The 25454-nt window shown below is 34.4% G+C and overlaps 2 protein-coding genes across 3 annotated transcripts in view; one reads left to right on the forward strand and one right to left on the reverse strand.

Moving 5' to 3' along the window:
* LOC110259421 (uncharacterized) overlaps positions 1-25454 on the forward strand; it is a 574595-nt gene that overhangs the window by 517167 nt on the left and 31974 nt on the right. The gene's annotated exons all lie outside the window — the stretch shown is intronic.
* The window catches only part of LOC110259422 (endogenous retrovirus group K member 9 Gag polyprotein), a 789250-nt gene that overhangs the window by 277694 nt on the left and 486102 nt on the right, over positions 1-25454 (reverse strand). The window lies entirely within an intron of this gene.

Raw genomic sequence — 25454 nt, forward strand, 5'->3', positions numbered from 1 at the left:
AGTAGTTAAAGAAGCTAATTTTTTTTTTTTTTTCTTAAGCTCCCTGTTTGCTCTTCCATGTACTGTTAAGAACTGCAAGATTGGCTAAATATGGAAACCATTTAAAGGAATCTTATTAAAAATCCAACTTCCTAAAATTGAACCTTAAGTGAACTCCACCATCAGAGGAAATCAGCAAAATGAGATGAATATTTAGTGCAAGACAGATTACAGAGGAGGTTATAGTACAAAGACGTAAGACAGGAAACATTTTAAATCTGTGTATTTCATTTACTACATTCCTCCAAATTTTGTAAAAAGACAATTAAAACTTGGAGAAGACAAGTGGTGTGACAGGCTCAAGTACATCTGGGTCAAAGTCCTCCTCCTCGCACCCTGAATGCCTCACCTTGGGTGATTGTTATCTTTTACTCCCTTGTTTTCCCTAGCTCTGAAAAACAGCAAGCAAGTTGGGAGCAAAACAGAGAGGCTTTTTTTTCTTCCTAGAAGCTAAGAGAGAAAAACAAGGAAGGGAGCTATAAGACTATTTCAGCTAAGTTTTTGTTTTGTTTCTTTAAAAAGATTACATTGATACCTAATTTTTTCTATCTCGTGTATTTGTTCGCTTTCTTCTATTTCTAAATTTTTGGTTCCTAAGTATTCCTATTTCTTATTCAAGCTTAAAATCTTTGTATTATTCTTTGATTCATGGTTATTTATGTCCTTCCCTAAGTACTTCATTTCCTATCCTGGCCCAGTTACTCTCACCTATGCTTAATGATGAAAAAGAACAATATCAGATTTCCTTTCACTTTATTACATAAGCTAAAAGTCTGATACTATTTTTTGTTGTTGTTCATATTATCGTAGCTTCTAATTCTCTCTCAAAAAGTGTCTAAGAGTGATATCTTGAGAAACATACCCATTTTAAACTTTGTCAGACCTATCAGATAATGGAGAAAGTACATATATATGCTGTGTCCTTTTTCTAACTCCAGCTGCTGATCCAGATTCCAACAACATTTAGGGTTATTAAATTTTATTGTGGTCCAGATCACCTTCACCCTATACCATAGAAGTTTAGAACCTTCTGTAAATTACTCCACTGTGTCTTATAGCATCTTCTTTAAACTATTACCTGTTAGAGCTTTGAAGTTGGATGTACATAGGAATGATAGGAAAATATTAATGATCTCTAAACTTCTGAAATTCATTTTGACAAAGCTGATTAGCATTCACTCTATAAAAAGCCCACCTGAATGCCTGTGTCCCAATACATGTTACTTATGCCAAGAGAGTCTTTGTTGGTACAAGCCTTCCTTCTAATTCCAGGATAAGACAACAGTGCTGAAGTCAGTGGTATCCTCTAGTTTTGATACTCAAGTCTAAACACAGAACAACTCCCTATGCTTAGCTTTATAAAAATATATAAACTCTAATTAGAAACCAAAACAAGTACATCAAATGAAAAGTCAAAAAATTAAAAATAATTAATAGCAAGGACAAAATCCCCTGACTAGTAACTAGTTTCAATTAAGTCAGTAAAGATACTGTCAATTTTATTGCCAACCATTGCCCCCTAGATTCTTGTTTTGGTCCACTTTACCTGAAGATGAACCTGTTTAACATTTTTAATAGCTCTTATCATACCGTATTTTGGGTTTTGATGCTCTTCTAAGTTATTTCAGTAGACTCTGAAGCTTTTGAGAAAAGAGATTAATTATTTATTTTTTAACTTTATCATTGAATACTTTACGCTAGTGACTAGGAAGTAATAGGAGTAGGAGAGTAAATAACTACCACATTGGGGGCTCCTATAATGTACCAGAAATTACCCCAATTATTTTGTATATTTTATGAGTTGCTCCCTATTGTAAACACATCTGACAAGTATTAGTAGCCCCATATTTCATATGAAAAATTAAGTTTCATGGAGGTTAGTCAGCCCACCTATGTTTACATAGTTTATAAGATAGTATTTCAAGCTCAAATTTAATCACTAAATGATAAAAATTAGTAATTTTTAATTAAATGAATAAATAAGTGTATGAATATATAAATATATGAATATATAAATATATTTATATGCATATAAATACATTCTCATAAATATCCATATAATATATATATAATATATTTAACCCATTCATGCAGCAAATCATGTTCTCCATGCAAAGAAAGGAAAGAGGAGCTTTAAGGACTTGGTACTCTGACTTAACCTCTCTGTGTGCAGCCCACTGTTGACTCTTTTTTTTTTATTTAAGAAAATATCCTTTTAAAGTCTCTTTCATTTGAGTAAGAGAAATGACGTATGCTTCCACTTGCTTAAATTAACTATTTAACAAAGCTGAACAGTACAATGTCCTACAGTATAAATTCACTTGAAAAGCAAAGCAAAGTTAAGAAAATGAAAATGTACACCCCATATAGGAATCAAAAGAAGAAAAGTGTCATATAAAAGAGAAACAATTAATTGAAATCAATGTCATAAATTTTAAGTAAAGTACTTTTTTAGGCACCCAGGAACATAGTAGGTTTGTAATAGCTGTCACTGCTCTCTGAGATCTTTCTACAGGTGCATAATTTAATCATTCCACCTGAAGTGTCAGGCACATAAAGGTATTATTATTTAAGAGTGAATAGTAGTTTAACTTGAAATAGGAGACTTGAATTTGTTTTTAACTATTAAAAACAGATAAAACTAAAATGAATAATGTTATAGCTTTAAATAACCTCATTTCTTGCTATTTTAACTTTGGCCAAAATGTATGACAACATTTATTGTGAGGCCTATTAAGTTGGGTTTTTTTTGTTTTTGTTTTTGTTTGTTTTTTTTTTTTTTTTTTTTTGGTCCTGCTCATGGTATGTGGATGTTCTTGGGCCAGGGATTTAACCTGTACCACAGCAGTAACCTGCGCTGCTGCAGTGACAACATAGGGTCCTTAACATACTGTGACACAAGGGAACTCCAAGGCCTATTAAGTTTTAACTTTTTGGGAAAGATAACCACAGACACCTCTATCTTTAGTATTCCTATTGAGAATCAACGTTAGGGACAAATAGAGATCAATCAAAATTAACTTGTGTATGTTCAGCAACCATTACACATCAGGCATGTATAGAAATATATGGATAAGTTCCAGTTCTTGCTCTCAAGGGTCTTATGGACTAATAGTCAAAACACATTGTACAAATACATTACATACCATAGGTTAAATACTCAGGTATGTGTGCATACAGAGTTCAAAGAGAGAATAGATAAGGAATAATTCATTCTGAGTGGTTAAAATTTCTAAAGGAGGTGGGTGGTAGCTAAGCTGAATTCTAAAGGAAAGATAGATGTTTGTTATGAGCAAGGAATAGAAGTAAATCCTAGCAGAAGAGTATGTGAAAAAGATTGAAATATGGAGTTCCTTTTGTGGTGCAGTGGAAACGAATTCAACTAGGAACCATGAGATTGCGGGTTTGATCCCTGGCCTTGCACAGTGGGTCAAGGATCTGATGTGGCCATGAGCTGTGGTGTAGGTCACAGATGCAGCTCAGATCTTGCATGACTATGGTTGTGACTGTGGCTGGCAGCTGTAGCTCCAATTGGACCCTTAGCTTGGGAACCTCCATATGCTGAGAATGTGGCTCTAAATAAGCCAAAAAAACAAGAGAGAGAGAGAGAGAGAGAGAGAGAGAGAGAGAGAGAGAGAGAGAGAGAGAGATTGAAGTATGGAACAGAATGACAGAGTTAGAAGATTAAACAAAACAAATAGAGAGTATGACTAAGAATTTAGGCTCTGAGGAAGACTTCTTGGATTTGAATTCTGCATGGCCTCAAGAGGTTACCTAAACTTTCCATGGGTCAGTTTTCCTATGTGTATAATAGGGTTAATAATAGTACCTAACTCATAGGATTGCTATGGGGATTAAATTAGGTTATATATATAAAGCACTTAGACCTTAAATGTTTTATGGTATGGACTTCATAAGCAATAGAAGTTGTTATGGCAAAAACACTCTATTAACTATTGTGGAGGCTACCATAACTTGTAAAAACAACAACAGTATATCAATTATTTTTAAAGACATTAAATGGACATTATCAAGGTACTGGGGCATTCCAGATCCATTTAGGAAGTACAAGTGATCATAATTTTCAAAGTAGCAATTAGAACAGATTAAAAAATAAATAAAACATATATATTATATATATACACACATAATATGTATGTATTTAAGACTCCAGAAGGCTTTGTAGATAAATAAGTCTAAAATAAGTAGTTTTGAGAATTCCTGTCATGGCGCAGCATAACTGAATCCAACTAGGAACCATGAGGTTGCGGGTTCGATCCCTGGCCTTGCTCAGTGGATTAAGGATCTGGCGTTGCCGTGAGCTGTGGTGTAGGTTGCAGACACAGCTCAGATCTGGAGTTTCTGTGGCTGTGGTGTAGGCAGGCAGGTATAGCTCCAATTGGACCCCTAGCCTGGGAACCTCCATATGCCATGGGTGCGGCTCTAAAAAGCAAACAAATAAATAATAAAATTAAAATAAAATAAGTAGTTTCCTTTCTAGAGAGTAAAGAAGACTTTTTTGAATAAATATCAGTGCTACTTCTCCCTCTGTAAGCAGCATCCATATCTGCAAATGTGTAAGAAATGGGTCAGCCATGGGCCTAACTCTGCTGGGGTAGCAAAAAATATAGCAAGTTTTAATAGTTGCGCAGGCCTGTAAGATGGATTGGAATCTATTGTATCTCCAAACTGAGAGATGATTCTTATGGGCAGACAGTGCTTCCCTAAGAAAATATTGCCAATAGTATGACAGCACAGGATGCTATGGGGTGGGCTGCAAATCTCCACATACTATAGTACTTTAGTCCCACATTTCCCCTAGAGGGTGCCTCTAGTCACTCAGGATAGATCTCACTCAAGACATTTGAAATATCATTAAACTGAATCTCCGCCTGGAAACCAAACACACCCCATCTGAATTCCTTTTTGGGTCAAAATAATCAACTCCACATCTAGCTACCTGACAAAGAAAGGGATGAGCCCTCTCTGAGGAAAATGATTTTACCTCATATTCCTTTGTTCGTTTAAATACACAATCCTACATATAGCCAAAAATGAAAATACATGAAAGGAAGAGAATAATAAATATACAGAAGCAGATCCACAAATGAATTAGATATTGAAGTGAGATTATAGACTTAAAAATTACTATTATAAATACAATAAAGAAATAGAAGGTAGATAAAATAGGAAAAAAATCAATTTCTCAATAGAGAGAGGTAATCTCTAAAGATGAAATTGATGTTCTAGAATGGAAATTATTTTTTATAATCTGAAATTAAGAATTTATTGGACACAGGGCTTAATTTCAAACTGAATATAGTGGAAAAAAGTCACTGAACTTGAAAATAGTTCAATAGAAATTACCCAAATTTAAGCACATAGAGAAAAATGCTAAAAGAAAAAAAAATCTAAAAACAGCTTGTGAGGAACATGTAAGACTATAGAGCACTTATGTGACCAGACTTCCCACAAAAGAGGATAATAATCTTTAAAACTGAACAATTTAGTTATTTAAAATGCCCAATGAACTCAAGTAAGATATGCACAAATAAAACTGAAATTACCAAAGACCAAATTTAAAGAAAAAAATCTTTAAAATACACCAAAAATAAGACATTTTACATACAAGAGAACAACATCAACAAAAAAGATGACTGACATCTCATTGGAAACAATGCAAGCCACAATTTAGTGAAATGCCATCTTTGAATTGATGAGAGAACAAGAAAGAAATGGCTGTCAAAATAGGTTTCTATACCTAGCAAAAATCTCATTCAAAAAAAGACAAAAGAAAGACATTTTTCAAATAAAAGCTGGGAGAGTATATTGTCAGCAAATCACACTATGAGATATACTAAAGGAAAATACTAAAGAACATTTTTTAAGCTGAAAGTATCAAATATAAACTATTTTCTGTTTCTCTTTATTTCATTTTTTTCCTATGGATTCAAGTGACCATGTAGCATCATTTTCTTATTATAATATAGATTTGTTTGCTTCAACCTTATCTGTGTTTTTATAGCTAAAATATTTCTCTGTGTTATGTAATTAAGATATGCATATCTTTATATATATATATATATATGTATGTATATCTTTATGTACATGAGTTTATGGAATTGATTTTTTTTGTTGTTGTTTTTGGCCACCCCGCTGCATATGGAGTTCCTGAGCCAGGGATCAGATCTGAACTGCACTTGCAACCTATGCTGCAGCTATGGCAAAGCCACATCCTTAATCTGCTGTGCCAGGCCAGTGATTAAACCTGTATTCCAGAGATCCGGAGTTGCCACCAATCCCACTGAACCACAGTGGGAACTCCTGCAATTGATTTTTAAAACAATTAATAGACAAAATATGCAATTACACAGTTTTTCATAATTGCCTACATAACATTATCTGATATTTGTTTTTTCAAATGCATTTAAATTACTCTCTAGTGTCACTTGCCAGCTTGAAAAATTTATTTCAGTGCTTCTTAAAAAGTGAGTCTGCTAGCAATAAATTCTTGAAGGTTTTGTTCATCTGGAAATATTCTAACTTTGCCTTCATCTTTGAAAGATAATTTTTCTGCATATACAATTCTTGATTCACAGCTTGTTTTCTTTTTAGTACTTTGAATATTTCCACTCACTGTCTTTTTGCTTCCATTATTTCTGATGATAAATTAACTGTTAATCTTAGATTCTCTTGTATGTGATGAGTAATTTTTCTCAGTGCTTACAGAAGTTTCTCTCTGCTTGTCTATCAGGATTCTGACTATGATGTTTCTATTTGTTGATCTCTTTATACCTATACTTCTTGGAGTTTATGTAGTTTCTTGGATGTTTAGATTGTTTCTCATGCAATCTGCCCACTATTTAGTCAGTATTTCTTCAAATATTTTTTTCCACTCCTTTCTCTTTCTGTTCTCCTCTGATCCTCTTGTTATTTATAATGGTAAATTTAATAATGTCCCACATTTCTCCAAGACTCTTTCTTATTCTTCATTCTTTTTTCCTCCTCTGTCTTCATGTTACATAATCTGTACAGACCTATATTTAAGTTCACCGATTCTTTGAAAGCTGAAATCTTCTATTCAATCCCCTTGGTAATTTTTTTTTTTATTTCAGTTATCCTAAATTTTAATTATACACTTACCATTTAAAAATAATTTCTGTCTCTTTATGGATATTCTCTACTTTATGAGACATTGTGTTTTCATCTTTCCTTCTTTAAATACAATTTTGTTTCTTTGAACTTATTTATAATATTATTTTGAAGTTTGCTAAGTCAAACATCTGAACCCTCTCAAAGGCAAGTTTCTATTACCTGCTTTTCTTAATCTTTGTAAGAGCCACACTTTCTTACTCTATATATGCCTTAGGCATAACTTTTTAATTCCTTTAATTTGCATTGCTCATGCATGTTTGGCCATATGGTATACAGTGTGAATTTGATATAGCTCAGAAAAATTCATCCTATTAAAGAGAAACAACTCAAAAGTCTGAGTCAGTGTATTCATAAAGACTGAAAACCCACAAATAATTATTTATGCCAGGAAATTAGACAGAAAAAATTGTAAAACTCTATTGTTTTAGCTTCCATGAGTTTCCTCTGTATAACATAGCCCAATAAGACAAATTTTTGAATACTAGTACTTGAAATATATCTTTATATAGTTCCTTGGGATTTTATCTAGAAACTCCTCCATGTAGTCACCTTCCTAGCCTGTTCTTCATTATAGCCTTTCCTTACATCTCTGAACTATTTTAAATACTCATTTTTAAAAACTATGTGACAAACACCTCATTTGGTTGCCTTTTTTGACACTAGTGTTGGCCTTGATGATGATGAGGGGTTCATGGTTCACCCATGCACACATATAACTCAGACATCAAACTTCACCATCTTGATATTTTGAGGTAATTTGTCTTTCAGTGCACCAGATGATGCATTCATTTCTAGAACTTCTGTTTTTCAAATTGGTTTTATGGTTTAACACGAAAATTTCTCAGCATATATTTAATCAAATTGTATTAACTTAGAGAAAAAAAGATGACTGATTAAAAAAATACAAGTAGTAAAAATTATTTGGTTGGCATCAATGATTTGTCTCTAGATAGTGTTTACTTTGGCAAATTCCTAACAACCAAAATTTTTCTCTTCAAAGAAAAAGACGTAAACATTTCCAAGATTGAATTAGCCTTTGTGTAATTCATTTGGGGATATTTTAGCAGCTTTTGCAGTCCTGTGTAATAGCATACTAGGATTTCCCTAATACAAGTTCTTCTGGGATCAACAGTTGTTAATTTCCCAAGAAATACAGAGAAAAATCTGAATGAATGGCAAGAGAAACTACACATATCTAGATAAAATGCTAAATAGTGAAGATGTCAATTCTTCCCAAATCAATCTATGAATTCAATATAATCATAAAGAAAATATCAGGGAGTTCCCACTGTGGCACAGCAGGTTAAAGATCCAGCATGTCTTTATGGTGGCATGGGTTTGATCCCTAGCTTGGTACAGTAGACTAAGGATCTGGCATTGCTATGGTGTGGCATAGGTCGCAGCTGTGGCTTGGATCTGATCCCTACTTGGAAATTTTCATATGCTGTGGATGTGGCCAGGAAGAAAGTAAAAAAACATTGGAAAGTTTTTTATTTCAAATCTGACAAAACTATTCAGAAGATTTTCTGGAGGATATATGTGAGAGACTAGCTGTGAAATATTTGAGAAGTAATGTTATGGCATATCTAAAAATTACTTTAAAGACTTAATAAATAAAAGAATAAAGCAGAAATAGATCAATGGTAAAGATGAGAAAGATCAGAAACATAAAAATATATTTAATAATTGAGGATATAATAAATATTGCATGCTAAATCACTAGAGAAAGAATTCAGTGGCATTGGGAAAATTGTTAACCATTAGCAAAAAAAAAAAAAATTGGATTCCTATGTCAGTTGATACATCAAAATTCTAGATAAAGATCTAAATAAAAATGCTAGAAAAAATACAGATGTTAATTATATAATTTTTATTGGAAACATTTTATATATGACACTACCTAAATAGAAAGTATGAAGAAAAAGATTATTGGATTCCACTACATAAAAATATAAAGTAAAAGACTCATCATAATTGTAGTATATTTGAGGGTAATGAATCAATAGAATTAATATGTAAATATTTCTCACAAATCAAGAAAAAGTCACCAGTAAGTACCTAGATTAAGGAAAATCACCAAATATTAATGAAAGAGGAAATACAGAGGAAATCATACCACATCAATAATAAATGTGAATTAAAACAACAGAATATATATATATATATATATATATATATATATATGTATATGTATATGTATATAGCTAGAAATAGCATTTATTGAATCTCGGAATTTGCAGAAAAGAATTTTCACAATACCAAAAGGGGTGTAAATTAATACATTTGTAAAAAGAGACTTGATCACAAATCAGGAATTTTAAATATTTATTATCAATTGATCTAATAGTTACATTTCCAGAAAAGTGTCACAAGGAAACAATCATGAAAGTATGATAGATTTAGCTATGAAAACACATGGCTTACGATAATGAAAAATTAGAAGTACTTTAAAAGGACTGATTGATTATATGTGTGGTGCAAAGATATAATAAATAATAGGTATCCACAAAAAATAAAATCCTAGATGATATTAACAGTCTATAACATGAAAATATTTGTGTTAAATCATATACAGCATGATCTGACTAAAGTGTTTCTGTGTGTGTTCAATAGTGAAAACAAGTAATTTTTTCTCCTTTTGTCTACCTGCACTTACTAACATTTTAGCAACACGCAAAATGAAGGAAAAGGAATTACTGTTAAATTAATTATTTAATATATGCATTCTTCATTATATTCAAATTTCTCACTGAGTAGTATTTCTGTGTATTAGTGCCTCTGTGTCAGAGTTGGGATAAAAATAGATCCATCCAATCTCAATTCAATCTTGCAGGGATTTTATCTTGTACATCTTCTTGCCCACATGAAACATAGCACAGGGCTTCAAACAAAGCAGCTTGTTTCTAAGTACCTTTTGTTGAACTTCACTTCTTCCATTTTGCTTTTACCCTTGATACACTCTGCTTAGTTCTCCTTTTAGCCGTAGTAAACGCCACAGTGGTAGAAGATTGAGACACTCCTCCCTGTTCCACTGTTGATTCTCCGTTTTGTTTAGCTGGAGACCTAGGCAGTGATTATAACCTTGATAACTCCACTGCTCTTCTATTGCTTCAAGGGTGGTATTTTGTTCTTTAATTAGAATATAGGCTTCTTGAGCACTGGAACAATGCAATGTTTTTAGATCTTTGTTCTCCTCTAATGATAACTGTGTTTTACATAGAATGGACAAAGTAAGCAGACACTTGGGGAAGAAAGTCATGAAATGGATCAAAAAATGTCATTTTCTCTTGAATACTTTTCTACCTTTATGGCAGGAATTGAACATTCACTCTTTTATCTGTGCTTCTCTGGTACATGGTATGAGGTGTATATTGTTATTTTTCCCCTTTACAATATATATTTTTTTTTAAACAGCCACACCTATGGCATTATGGAAGTTCCCAGAACAGAGGAAGAAATGGAGTTGCAGATGGGGCCTGGGGCCTCCGCCACAGCCACAGTAACATGGGATCCAAGCTGCATCTGTGATCTATGCCACAGCTTGCAGCAACACCGGATTCTCATCCCACTGAGCCAGGCCAGGGATTGAACCCACATCCTCATAGAGACAATGGTAGGTCCTTGAACTGGTGAGCTACAATGGGAATGCCAACAACAATTTTTTTATATACATACCTCCCACCTCTACCAAAAGTAAATGCTTTGTGGTAAGGGCATTTGTTTTACTATATTTCTATATTTTCACTACCTCAGAGAATATAGTGATCCCTCAATAAATTAATTCGTGAATTAATAATGTACTGATTGATTCTCCTGGTACCAACTCTGCCACTTACCAGTTTTACAACTTTAGGATGGTCAGATAGGTCTTTGAAATTATCTTTTTCATTTATATAATGAAAATATATCTACTTCATAAGATTATTGGAAGGATCAAATGAAATATGCAGAACATGCTGCATTAATTGCTAGCCTCAAAAAACTATATTAAATGCTCAGTAAATACAATTATTCCAATTCTAACATTATTATTGATCCCAAATGAACTTTTTATATTCACTTGCGAAAGTCTTACACAGATTTAGGCAGCTTGCATGCTCTTTATCCATATTTTAACTTCCTTCCCAACCATTCTATCACTGGTGGTGGTACACTTTTAAACCTTTATAAAGAGATCATACTTTCATTCCTAATATTCACATATATAGAAATTTGGCAATTTCTCCTTCTTTATTAGATTATGATGACTTCCAGAACATGTTGTCTCAATTCATATTTGTGGCCTCGGGATTGAAAGACTGGCCAAGGTTAGTATCTAACATATGTTAGGTTCTTAATACATGTTTTGGAATAAAAATGAAAAAGAATTATCAATAAGAACTTTAAAATGCCATTTATACTCTTTCAAAGAATAGAATAAATGTTGGCATAGTTTGCAGCATTAGAAATGCTATGAAAATAATTTATATGAATTATACTATTAACACTGACCTAATCAGTTTTCTAGGTTCTATTTTCCTAGTTTTTGTCCCAGAACTGAACTTTGGCAGGTAGGAGGTATGCTGTAGTTATTCACTTTTATCATGTGGAAGGAAGACCATGGGATTTCAAAATTAATTTTGACAGATATGACAAATGGGGGTTGCCATTTCACACCTAGAGCGTGAATATTTCAATAGCAAAGAGTCAGCACTGTTAATTAAAAATGGGTATTGTTAATTGGGCCCAGTGTTGTGGTTTTGTCATCAGCTTCAGACCTTTTCAAACCTATTTCAGTTGATCCTTATGTGCTGATATATAAATGTCTTTTCTTCCTGGTGTGGATGATAGCAATTATGACCCCGATTTTTTTCCTTCATCATATTAGTTCTATAGGTGTACATAATTTTATAACATGAAGAAACTCACAAGGTTTAAATATGGCTCAGCATTCCTCTATTTATCTCAATCCAAAATATTTATTAAACACAATGATATGACAGAATTTATTCCTTCATAATCTTGTACAATGTAGAGATGGAGCAGTAATTTTTGGAAGATTCTTTTCACACCAAAAAGGGAGATTTTTTTTTAAATGTAAAAGTATCTGAGATAAACAAGAAAGATTCATTTTTCAGGATATTATAATCTACAAATGTTTAATTCTCTGACATATTTGTATCATCAAAATGTGTAAGTGATACAATGTAATACTGTCATGAGGAAATAGTATTTCTATAGAACAAAAAAATTGTTATAAGAATTGTGTACTGGAACAGAATATTAACTGAGCCAGTTTTAACCTGATAATCCCATTAGCATCAATTAAAAAAAAAGCCTGAAATACAGATTTGGAGTTTAAATTCCATTTTAAAATTATTCCCTGTTGGAGAGAGGATTAAGATGGTGGAATAGAAGGACTGGAGCTCAACTTCTCTCCTAAAAACAACAAAATTCACAACTAAAGGTGAACAATCTCCACCCAAATGGCGTGGAAACCTTATAAAAGATACCCTACTCCAGAAGAAAAAGAAGAGGACACATCAAGAGGTAGGAGAGGTGATTTCACGATATAAACAACCCCATACCTCCCGGGTGGGAACCTCCACAGACTGAAAACCAACTGGTTCACAGAGACTCACCTACAGGAGTGAGAGTTCTGAGCCACACATCAAACCCTCATGTGCAGGGATCTGGCGCTGGGAGAAAGAGTCCGTGGAGCATCTGGCATTGAAGGCCAGTGGGGCTTGTGTGCAGGAGCTCCACAGGACTGGGGGAAATGGAGACCCCATTCTTAAAAAGAACACACGGACTTTCATGTGCACTGGGTCCAAGGGCAAAGCAAAGTCTCCATAGGAATCTGGGTCAAACCTGACTGCAGTTCTTGGAGGACATCCTGGGAAAACAGGGGTGAATGTGACTTGTTCTGAGGGAAGGACATTGAAAGCAAAGCAGCAGCTGTGCCTTTCTCTGGAGGTGGCCATTTTGGGAAAATCTGGCTCCGCCCATCAGTCAGTGCTGAGAAGCCCCAGGGCAAACAACAATCCAGGTGGGATCACAGCCCCACCCCTCAGTCAACAGGCTACCTAAAGACCCCTCAGGCACACAGCTGCCTCTAATCCCATCCAGAGACTAAGCCCCACCCACCAGAGGGATTAGAATCAGCTCCACCTACCAGTGGGCAGGCATCAGCCCCTCCCTTCAGGAACCCTACAGCAAGCCCCCATACTGACTTCAGCCACAAGGGGGGCAGACACCAGAAGTAAGACAGGCTACAACTCTACTATCTGTAAAAAGGTCACCACACCAAAACCCTATAAAAATGAAAAGACAGAGAAGTATAACTCAGATGAGGGAGAAAAGAAAACCCCAGAAAATCAGCTAAGCGATGAGGAGATTCTCAGCATCCAAGAAAAAGACTTTAGACTGTTGATGGTGAAGATGATGCAAGACATAGGGAATAAACTGGAGGCAAAGATGGATAACTTACAGGAAACACCGAGTAAATATATACAAGATATAAAACTTAAACAAGAAGAGATGCAAAATACAATAACTGAAATAAAAAATTCACTAGAAGCAGTTAACAGCAGAATACAGGAGGCAGAAGAATGAATAAGCAAGGTGGAGGACAGATTAGTGGAAATTACGGATGTGGAACAGAAAAGAGAAAAAAGATTGAAAAGAAATGAAGAGAGTCTCAGAGAACACTGGGACAATGTGAAACACACCAAAATCCGTATTATAGGGTGCCAGAAGGAGAAGAGAGAAAGAAGGAGACAGAAAAAAATATTCCAAGAGATAATAGCCAAAAACTTCCCTAACATATGAAAGGAACCACTCACTCAAATCCAGGAAGCACAACGAGTACCACATAAAATAAACCCAAGGAGGAATACACCGAGACACATATTATTTGAACTAACTAAAATTAAAAACCAAGAGAAAAATCTCAAAAGCAGCCAGGGAAAAGAAACAAGTAACATACAAGGGAACCCCAATAAGGTTATTGGCAGATTTTTCAGCAGAAACTCTGCAGGCCAGAAGGGAGAGGCACGATATACGTAACGTGATGAAAGGAAAAAAACTCCAACCAAGAATACTCTACCCAGCAAGGCTCTCATTCAGATTTGAAGGAGAAATCAAAACCTTCACAGATAAGCAAAAGCTGAAAGAATTCAGCAACACTAAACCAGCCTTACAAACTTTGTAAGTTCTAAAGGAACTTCTCTAGGCAGAAAAGAAAAGGCTGCAATCAGAAACAAAAATACCACAAATGACAAGGCTCACCAGTAAAGGTATATATATATATATTAAAGATATGAAATCATCCATCCACAATTATACCACCAAAATCAGACATCATGAGAAAAGGTGGGTACAAATGCAGGACCCTGGAGATGAACTTGCAATTAAGAGAACACAACTTAAAACAATCTCATATACATATAGACTCTTACATCAAAACTTCAGAATAACTGCAAACCAAAAATCTACAATTGCTACACAAACAAGGAATCTCTGGAGAAGAAATATCTCTCATAGTAAATAAGTGCATAATCCACCATGAGGGGGGTCATTTGACATCATTCTTGGAATGCTGAAGTCTTCTTAGATCTGATTCTGATTTCCGCTCCATCAAAGAATTTATGATAATTATAATTAAATAATGCCACTGTACAATTTTAAAAAAATAAAAAAATAAAAATAAAATTATTCCCTGTTTCAACTAAGTTAACTTTAGAATTCTGTAACAATAACTCCATGTCTCTAATGAATATGACAAAGCTAATCAGAGTATGTTTAGACGGTGGCTATTTGAGGAAGGGAGGGCAACAAGCAGAGGTAGTTACTTTAGATAACTTTCCTTATTTCATTTTTTTCTGCTCCCAAAGTATTCTCTGATTAAATTGTTTGGAAGCCAGTGGACAATATACTACGGAAAGAGATACCCTAAAGCCATTCTGAATGTGCACATGTGAGGATAAAACATTCTTTTCCATTATTTGTTAAGTATCAGTTAAGCCAAGTAAATATCATTAACATAGTGAGACATTGACATTTAATAGTGCAAATGTTCAGAGGCCTTGCTCAATCTAAATTAGGCAAAGCCCTCTTAATTGTCTCATAGATCCTTTAAATTTCCTTCACAAAAACTCTCACAGTTTGTAATTATATACACACACTGACACACACACATATGCTATTATGCTGAACATTCTGTAAAATAACATGTTACTTTTATTTATGCAAGTCTGTGTAGAACCAGTACCTAGCATGGTATCTGGTATAGGGTTGGTGTTCAGTAATGTCTTATTAAATAATTATATGAATGAAGAATGAAATAATGGTGGGAATTCTCAGATAGTGTTCTCGTCTGAGAAACTTGAAAGCTATAGATTAGTATTCTTTGCTTATAATTATTACCTAAACACTACAAAAATTATACAAAGATGATGTAAACTATGAAAAAAACTATCTTGAGTAATCTGACTTATAGTCCAATCAAAGCAGAACTATTCTTAACATTATTAAAAATTTTTATATACATACCTACTCTAAAACAAAAGGAGACAAAACACCAACACAATGAACAAATGAAGATGAATGCAACAAATATTAGAATTAATTTCTCTGTTGATTTGTGATAATAAGTAGTTCCTGTACTTAAAACATGGTCTTTCCTTCTCTCTTTTGTCACATGCACACAGCAAATACACATTTACAAAAAGCACTGTTATTCATTTTCACTTTATTCTTCCATAGTTACAAATGAGCATCGACTATAAACAAGCCTTCCAAATAGGGCTTAGGCATATAAACCTCCTGAAGCCATCAAAATAATATTGTTAATGTGTAACTTAGAATTTCTAGACCTATAAATGTGCATGTTTTTAAATGCCCACTTAATCTCTGGCCTCTTGTAGCTTCTAGCAGTTAGCACTAATGTAAGGATGACTCTTTTTTAATGTTAAGATTTATTTGCCAGAAAATTACTAATTTATTTTATTTTCACTACTAACATCTATCAAATAATAATAACTATGGGTTTACATCAGGCTGGCTTGCTTTCAATCTTTTTATATACAAGGGAAATATTCCATTTCCTTTTACCAATGTTCTGAGCCAAAAAATACCCCCAAGTAGACTTACTCATAAATGAGCCCTGCTGACCAGGAATATGGTGATAAATTTTGAACTGAAAAGGTAGGATTTCATAAAGCTTTTGTCTATAATCCTCAAAGTAGAATGGTTGGTTCTGCTGCAGAGTTAATTAGCATACATGTGGAAGCAGTTTATGGATGGAGTTTAATCCCAAACAAATGTGAAAATAAGCTCACATTGTTTTCTAGAATGATTTACATTCATTATCATCTACTTTAAAAAAAACACATGCTTTAAAAAAAATCATTATTCCTTCCAGAAAGTTGGAATAAAGCATTTCCATATTTGTACTTTTGAAAATTATGTATTTCCACACAAGATCATATTTCATCAAATCAAAATAAAATGGAAGCTTTTGTCTAAAGCTGTGGTTTCCAAACTTCATCCAGATATAGAGAGATCACTGAATGACATAGGATTCATGAAGTGAGTCAATAGACTTGACTCTACATCTTTAAGAAAACTAAACTTGCTTTTATTAGTTTCTGTAACAGACATTTTGAAACATCATGAAATGAGATCTCTATAAAAGGAACAGGATGGAAACAGCTCTAATACTCATATGTTATTCTATGAAAAAATAAGACAAGTTTTAATGTGGCTTATAAAACTGTCTCATTATTTGCTTGTGACTATGGTTTTCAGTGGACACAAATTGACCAGAAATATTGTTGTACCTTATAGTTGTCATGATGAATCATATTGTAATAAAGTTTGACTACTCATAGGAATCTAATATCAAAGTTAATCCATATCATAGACTGAGTGGCTGCCTCAGCATTCTCTGAAATAATCTAAGTGGGATGTTCAGGGAAAAAAAAAAAATCTCTCCACGCTTGGTCTTCTTGAACCATTACACTCAGAACCAGGCCAAAACTCAAATGACCTACAGACATAGTGAATAAGGCAATGTTTACCTAGGGATGTTATTTGTACTAAATCAACTTACCTATGCAAGCCTTTACTCAATAAGTATTTAGCATAGTTACCATGTTCCAGGGCATAGGGGCAAAGCCTTTGACATAATGTGAATAAGAAAGTTAATATTCTTCACAGAGCTATAGCCTCATGAGGGAAATGGTCATGCAATATGGAAATTACTAACTAATGCATAAATGTTATAATGAGGAAATTACAAGGTAGTTATAGTCTAAAGGAGAGCCAAGTAACCCAGCAGTTGGGAGTATGGGAGTGCAGCAGGGGTGTCTACTCCAGGTAATTAAATGGAGAATAAATAGAAGGCAACGCAGGGAAGAAGAGCGAGGTTGTTCCTGAGAGATGCTGTTAGGAAAGGTGTGGAATTTCAAGTTTTGAATGTGGAAAGTTGGTGATACATGATGCTAGACTGATAAGTAGGGGTCAGTCCTGGAGGGCTGTCTTGGTTTTATTGATTTTTTACTGTTGTTTTTTTAATTTTTTTTTTACGTTTTATTTTTGTTTCTACTGTACTGCATTGTGACCCAGTTACACATACATGTATATATTCTTTTTTCTCACATTACATGTTCCATCATAAGTGACTAGACAGATTCCCAGTGCTACACAGCAGGATCTCATTGCTAACCCATTCCAAAGGCAATAGTCCGCATCTGTTAACCCCAAGCTTCCAGTCCATCCCACTCCCTCCCCTTCCCCCTTGGCAACCACAAGTCTATTCTCCAAGTCCATGAGTTTCTTTTCTGCTGAAAGTTTAGTTTGTACCTTATATTAGATTCCAGATATAAATGATATCATATGGTATTTGTCTTTCTCCTTCTGACTCACTTCACTCAGTATGAGCATCTCTAGTTCCATCCATGTTGCTGCAGATGGCATTATTTTATTCTTTTTAATGGCTGAGTAGTACTCCATTGTGTATATGTACCACGTCTTCTTAATCCAATCATCTGTTGGTGGACATTTGGGTTGTTTCCATGTCTTGGCTATTGCGAATAGAGCTGCATTGAACATGCAGGTGCATGTGTCTTTTTCAAGGAAAGTTTTTTTATGGATATATGCCCAAGAGCGGGACTGCTCGGTCATATGGGAGTTCTATGTATACCTCCATACAATTATCCATAGTGGTTGTACCAGCTTGCATTCCCACCAACAGTGCAGGAGGTTCCCTTTTCTCCACACCCCCTCCAGCATTTGTTATTTGTGGACTTATTAATGATGGCCATTCTGACTGGTGTGAGGTGGTATCTCATGGTAGTTTTGATTTGCATTTCTCTAATAATCAGGGATGTTAAGCATTTTTTCATGTGCTTGTTGGCCATCTGTAATTTCCCTTGGAGAAATGTCTATTCAGGTCTTTTGCCCATTTTTCTACTGGGGTTGTTGGCTTTTTTGCTGTTGAGTTGTATAAGTTGTTTGTATAAGATCAGCCTTTCTTTGCCCTATGGTAAGAACATCAGGAATATCATGCAACATCATGTTTATATGCTGCAAGAAAATAAAGTTATACGCTAGCGATACTTTTTATAGGGAACATACCTCCAACTGTGTTATTATAAATGGTCATTTTGGATTTTTAAGAACACAATGATCCCTTGAATCTTCTCTAAGTGAGGTCAGTATAAAAGAAGAATGTATGGTTTTATTCAAATCTCATGGGCATTCTTATAGTTAACATTGTGATCTTGCTGTATAGCACTGGGAACTATGTCTGGTCACTTGTGTTGGAGCATGATAATATGAGGGAAAAAAATGTATACATGTATGTGTGACTGAGTCACCTTGCTGTGCAGCAGAAAATTGACAGAACACTGTCAATCATCTATAATGGAAAAAAATAAAAATCATTATAAAAAAATGCCCAAAAAAACCCAAAAACAAAACAGCTGAGTTTTGTTAAGAATGATTCTTACCAACGGATAAATGCAATTTTTTTTTCCTGTGCTCCCTTTTTTAGGCAATAGAATGAGAGCTCTCAGAGAGGGCTTCCCACAGCTGTCCTGGATTTTTAATCTTCATATTCCTTTTAGAGGTGGAATTGGGTATTTCCAAAATTGCACAAAAGAGACACCATTATTTTAGTGGCACTAACTAATAAATCACAATTTTCTTTTAGAACCACTAGCATCTCAATTCCCTGATTATCTAGCCACCTATACTGGCAGACCAAAATATAAAAGACACAGCTCTTTCTTGGTTATTTCTTTTCATTCTGATATTCTGTAAATTCTCTTCATTAAAGAAGATTTCTTCAGAGGAAAACTTGGAAATAAAGTACTAGGAGTGAACTCTGTCTTCACTTTAAGAACACTTTAAATCAATAACAAATTTGTGGCAGTTTTCTCATTTATTACCTTCCTAAATAGGAAGAGAACACCTGTTTCAAATTCACCAATAATTTGTATAATGAATTTTCATTTAATTTAGACTACAGCATTTGTTGATTTCCCTTTTACCCCCTGAATGTGAAAATCCCTTGGAACTTCCAAAGTGAGTTACTTTAATTGGTAAAAATTGGCGAGGGAGGTGTTTCTGCTACAAGGCTATATAAAGTAACTTTTCCTTTACCTCATTTCTATTTACCACTATGACCCAATAGAAAATACATCGGAGATCAACAATCCTGACAACACAAATCCAGAGAACTAAAACAGTTTTATGTATGTATTTTTCTCACTGACTTCCATACTGCTAGAGATGTTCTTGCTTTTTAAAGACAGATTGATCATGTCATTCCACTGCTAAAAATCTTTTAGTATTTAATCTCTTTTGCTTTCAGAGAAAAAGAGCAACATCAGTTTTCCTCCTGATTACGTGAAAAATTAGGTTCTCAATCCAGTCAAAAATATACAGACAGAAGAATTAATAATAATATAATCCATTATGTGGAGGTATTATGAATGAATGAGAATGAAATGATGATCCCATATTCTATACTCAAGAAAGGAAAAGGCTAATTGTTCTTTTGTAATAGTATGCGTAGCCACAAAAACTAATTTTGAGCCCTTCTTAATCTATCAGGCATTTATAGTAGATACTAATTTATGAATAGCCACACTGAGCAATGACACTCTCAGTCAGTACTAGTCTCACTTCAATGACCATGCTTCTTAGAATCAGCCATGTGGTAAGTACCACACTTTAGTGGCCACACTTCCATGGCTAAATGCTCCAGCTTCTGAAAGTATACCAATCTCAGAGCTCTATACTTCCTCTAACTCATAATAGTTTGTTCAAACAGACTATGCTCCTTTGCTTACCAAGCAATAAATCTAGCTTTTCCAGATATTAAGTGATAGCCCATTAACAGAACTAACTTAATCCTCACAGTAGTGCTAGAGTTGGGACCATTATTGTGTCCATTTTACAGATAAAGAAATGGAGTTTAAGAGACATTCAGTAACTTACCCAACATCATTCAATACACAAACAGTAAAGGAGAATTTGAGTCCAGATAATCTGGTCCCTGAGCCCATGCTGAAACCACAATTACATATAGCTTGTCTTAGGTTTTTTCTTAAGTGTTAACTCTTCATCCTCACTTCTCAAAACTCCTCAACATTCACCACTCACTCCTGCATTAACAAATTATATACTTGAACTTCCCTAATGCTCCTTCTTTGGATCTCTTCACACACACTATTCCCTTAGTAGAAAATATTCCCTTCCCACCTTAATAATGCCTAAGGTAATATCCATCCTCCATTAACTTCTACATTTATTCTAAGAGACCTCTTATAGCACCCTTGTTTTTTAAATGTGAAATTGAGAACCAAAAAGCTAAATAATGTGCCCCAAAGTTACATACCCAACAAATAATAAAACCAGCACCAATACATGTTAATAGCAAAATACTGCTATTTCTCATAGCAAATATTTTCTGCCATCTTAATCACTTTGTTCCTCCTTTCAAAACAATCTCTGATTTCTCTACATTCATTCTGCTAATTTTTTTGGCCCCCAAAATGGAACATACTAAAGGCTTGACTAAAATAATACCAAGTGAAAGAATTCTTATTTAAAGTTCACGTGTCATCATAGTCCATGTCCGACTTGTACATTCCCCCTGAAAACAGCCCTGTATTACTGATTCATGGACATGCTGCAGGCAAGACACTAGAACCAAGTCTAACTTAGTCCACAGGTAATATAAAAAAACCACCTGGCTCACTAGCACAGCTATGGCTCAATAACTCACAGAGATACTATCTGTATCTTGCATTGTATTAATTTTTCTGCAACAATTATTTCATTAGTGGTCCCTATTCAATTTACATCTATGGATTTCTACCAATGGGCTATTTTGAGATAGATGTTACAGTTAGAAGCTGGTCTTTCAACTTCCTTCTCAAATTTTAGAATTTCAAATCCATAAAAATAGGAATAATAACATGCTGGTGGTTTTGAAAATTAAACATGATAATTCATACAATGGGCTTAGCACAACACCCCATGGTTGAATGTCCTATTTAAACAATTAATCCTTTAATGTCCCTTTAAGCCATGCCTAGTTATCTCTTATTAAATATGTTTTAACTAGAAATAACAAGTTTTTAAAAAGGCATGCTTTCTGATCAGTTATTCTTCATGGTAGTGGAAGACAACACTCTTAACCCCAAAGGATGGGATGCTTTTTGAAAAGTAGTAAAATTTTGGTTGGATATGAATATTTGGCTGGTTCTTCATATCAAAAGTGGGAAGAATCTGTGCCGCTGTGTATGTCACTAAAAATACTAAAATCCTTTGAAAGTAAATATCTCATTTCAATATCCTACATACTACTAAAGCATTTATTTAACATTGATTACTTTGCTCACAAACTTGCAAGGACTCACCATTTTCTACCATATATAGTCCAAATTCATTAGCTGAGCCTTACCCCTTGACCCATTTTCCTAATAGTTTTGCCCATCACTTATCAAGGGTTCAAAGTCCTCATGAAGTACCTGCTTTTCCCTGTAGATGTCCCTGCCACCTTATTCCACATGCTCGGGACCACTTTAAAGCCCTTTTGGTCACATCCCTCCATCTCTGCACAATTTCTGTCAAGGTCTAGTACTTTTCTAGAAGACTTCACAGGAATTGGAAATAATCTTCCTTGTCTGATGTACTACTCTCTTGAAGTACTTCTTACTTCTCAAGCCGTATAGTACAATGCACTGGGATGAGTGACTTCTACTGGACCATAAATTATTTAAGATAGAGGTCTTGTTGTTTTCAATACACTACCATACATATTCAGTGCTTGTAGAGTACATTGAATAGTGTAGGTGCTCAGTACATTTTTGTGTTCTATCAATTTACATGTGCATACCAGAAGGCCTAGGGGTCCCCTCGAAATTTCTTTTAGTATTATTATCATTTAAAAGACAATACACTATATTTTTAAATGCAAAATTTCAGAATTCATTGATATAGATAAGCACTGAAAAGTATAAATCCTAAATTGAGATGCAGTTTAGGACTTGATTTACATCTACTTGATTTACTTGATTTCTAAAAAATATGTGGGAAGTTAAACACAAATTTTAATACACCTATACTGTATCGTAGGTAATTTAAAATGGGATAATAAAAACATGGTTTAACTTCGAAAATTCAAATTTTACGTACTCAAAGTCTAGAACCATAAGTACCTACCATGTATTTAGAATACTGTTTGGTTCACAGTAAGTTCTCAATAAATATTTATTAAATTAACAAAAGTCTTGGAAAATATTGGGAGTAGATGTTTGGAAAATTACAGTATATTCACATTACTTTCTACTATAAATTTTAGTTTCCACATTTGCTTTTCCCAGTCTATTTTTTTCTAAATTCTATGATGAATAGTATTTTAAATCTGCTTATTTCAACACTTGACTACAATCTGAACGATTCTGTAGAGAACAATTAATCACTCAACCTGAGAACTCGCATTTCATTATATTCTCAAAACCAATGTAAAAATTAATTAACGTTATTAGTAGTTCCATGATCATAAATTTTGCCACCCCATAGAGTGTCACACTTGCACTGAACTTAATGGAATCCTGAGAAAGTTCTCAGAAAGTATAATAGAATAATACAAAAGAGACTCTCAGATAAAAGTAACTACTCTTCTTCACAGGAAATGTAAAATAAGCCTGTTGAAAACAAATTTCTGGAATTTCTGCTGTGGCTCAGCAGGTTAAGGACTCAACATTGTCTCTGTGAGGATGAGGGGTTGATGTCAGAAGCCATGGCATAAGTCGCAGCTGTGGTGGCTCAGTTCATATCCCATGTTGTTGTGGCTGTGGTGTAGGCCTCAGTTGCAGCTCTGATTCAGCTCCTGGCCCAGGAACTTCCGTATGCCACAGATGCAGCCAGAAAATTTTTTTTCTTCCAGCCTATTTCCAGATGTTTTTCTACCTTCTCATGTCTTCCTTTCTAGAGCTACTTCTCACTCTAGCTCTCACTTGCTAAATGCTCTATGTTATTATCCATTTTGGATGTTTTCTCCTCTTTGCTTCATGTAAGTTCATTCAAGGAACATACCATTTCCCTCTTCCTTACTGTTTTATGTGTATATATGTCTGATTTTACTGAATGTTGCTGAGAAACAGGATTTATATTGTAACTTTACAAAGAAATGCAAGTCAAATAGTAATATAGCTTTGTTTGAAAAGGAAGAAAAATTTTGCGCTATGCTATATTTTTCAATTGTACTCTCTCCCCTCCTTACTCTATTCTCCTCTTTTCTCAACCCCTTATGTTCCTATTCACTATTATATAAAATAGTTACCTTTTTGTTTTCTTATTTGTAACCAACATATTTCCTTAAAGTTGGACTTATCACCCCAGCTAACCCTCTCATTCTAAGCATTTATAGAGAATTATCCTAAACCAAGAGTGACCAAACCAAGATAAACAAAAGTAGTATCTCTCCAACAGGAATCTTGGTGCCAACTGTCAAGATTGTTTTAAAGTCTGCTACAGGTGTAATCTCAGAACTCTCCTCAGCAACATTCCTGAACATGTGTTATCTGGAGATGGTATTCTGGAATCTGTAAATTGAAATGTAACCAAGCATGACATTTGGGTGTCAAGGAGGGTAATACTGTTAGCCTGTGGTGGTTTACCCTTGCCTGCCTCTTCTTTCCAAAAGAGGTTAAACCTTTCCCTTTCACTGACTTCTCACCTGGCAATTCATATTCTACTTATTCTTACTTCCAGGCACACATCTACTTTCCCTCTATTAAGGTCTGTAATTAATTACTCTTACTTTTTGAACAAATCCCTACTTTGAAACTTTACCAGGGTAGAAGAGAATCCCTTGATTGGGATGAGACAAAAAACTGACTTTAAGAAAACAAAAAGCTGTTTTCTTCACTTGCTTTTTCTATCAAGAATAGAAAATTATGATTTAAAAAAAATCAGCAAGAGCTTGTTCTTATTGCATTTCATGCTATTTCTGAGTTTGTGAGCTCTCAGCAGCCTTCCATGGTGTCAACCCATTATATACCTTTAAAAAAAAACCTGCCTCCATTAAACTTTAAGCTGTCAAGGATTACAACGAAAAGATGCAATTTTTTTCACTGCAGGAAAGGTCTGATTTAGTAACAAGCTATAAGCTAACAGAGCAGCAGAATCCGCATATAATGTTTCATAGAAAGGAAAAAAAACATGCTGCTTTTTTGTGTGCTTCAACATTGTTTTTTCTCTTTTCTCATTTGAAAAATACACAGTCCACTTAGCTTTCACATACAAAAAAGAGACTAGGAAGTGTGTTCCTCTTACATTTGTGGCTGCAAATCTTGGCATTCAAGCACTTAATAGACATGCAGTTGGTTTATGCACCTTTTATATTGGAAGAGGCACCAGAGAGAAAAAAAAAATGTTAGTCCACATTTCCGTCTAGCTTACATGTTTAATATTGATTTAATTAGTCATTTAATTTGAAACACCCTTATTATCTACTTGTTTGAAAAGGCTATTTACTTTCACCACAATGCATACATTAAAACAAGTGACTGAATAGAAAGCCAGGCTTGTGGCCTGGTGTTTTCTTGGTGCAGAAATGATATCCCCCTCCCCCACTTTAGCTCGAGCATCACAATGTCAAACATTCTGCACACACTCCCTAAGGAATCTGCAAGGCTAATTAGGGTGAGCTTCACCATAAAGAATACAGTTGTTAAAACAGCTTCTGTACACGCTAG

The sequence above is a fragment of the Sus scrofa genome, chromosome 2, assembly GCF_054392235.1.
Source record: "Sus scrofa isolate SSC_HxYL_T2T_F1_AM1 chromosome 2, Sscrofa_HxYL_maternal_Yorkshire_Landrace_v2.0, whole genome shotgun sequence".
Taxonomy (NCBI): Eukaryota; Metazoa; Chordata; class Mammalia; order Artiodactyla; family Suidae; genus Sus; species Sus scrofa.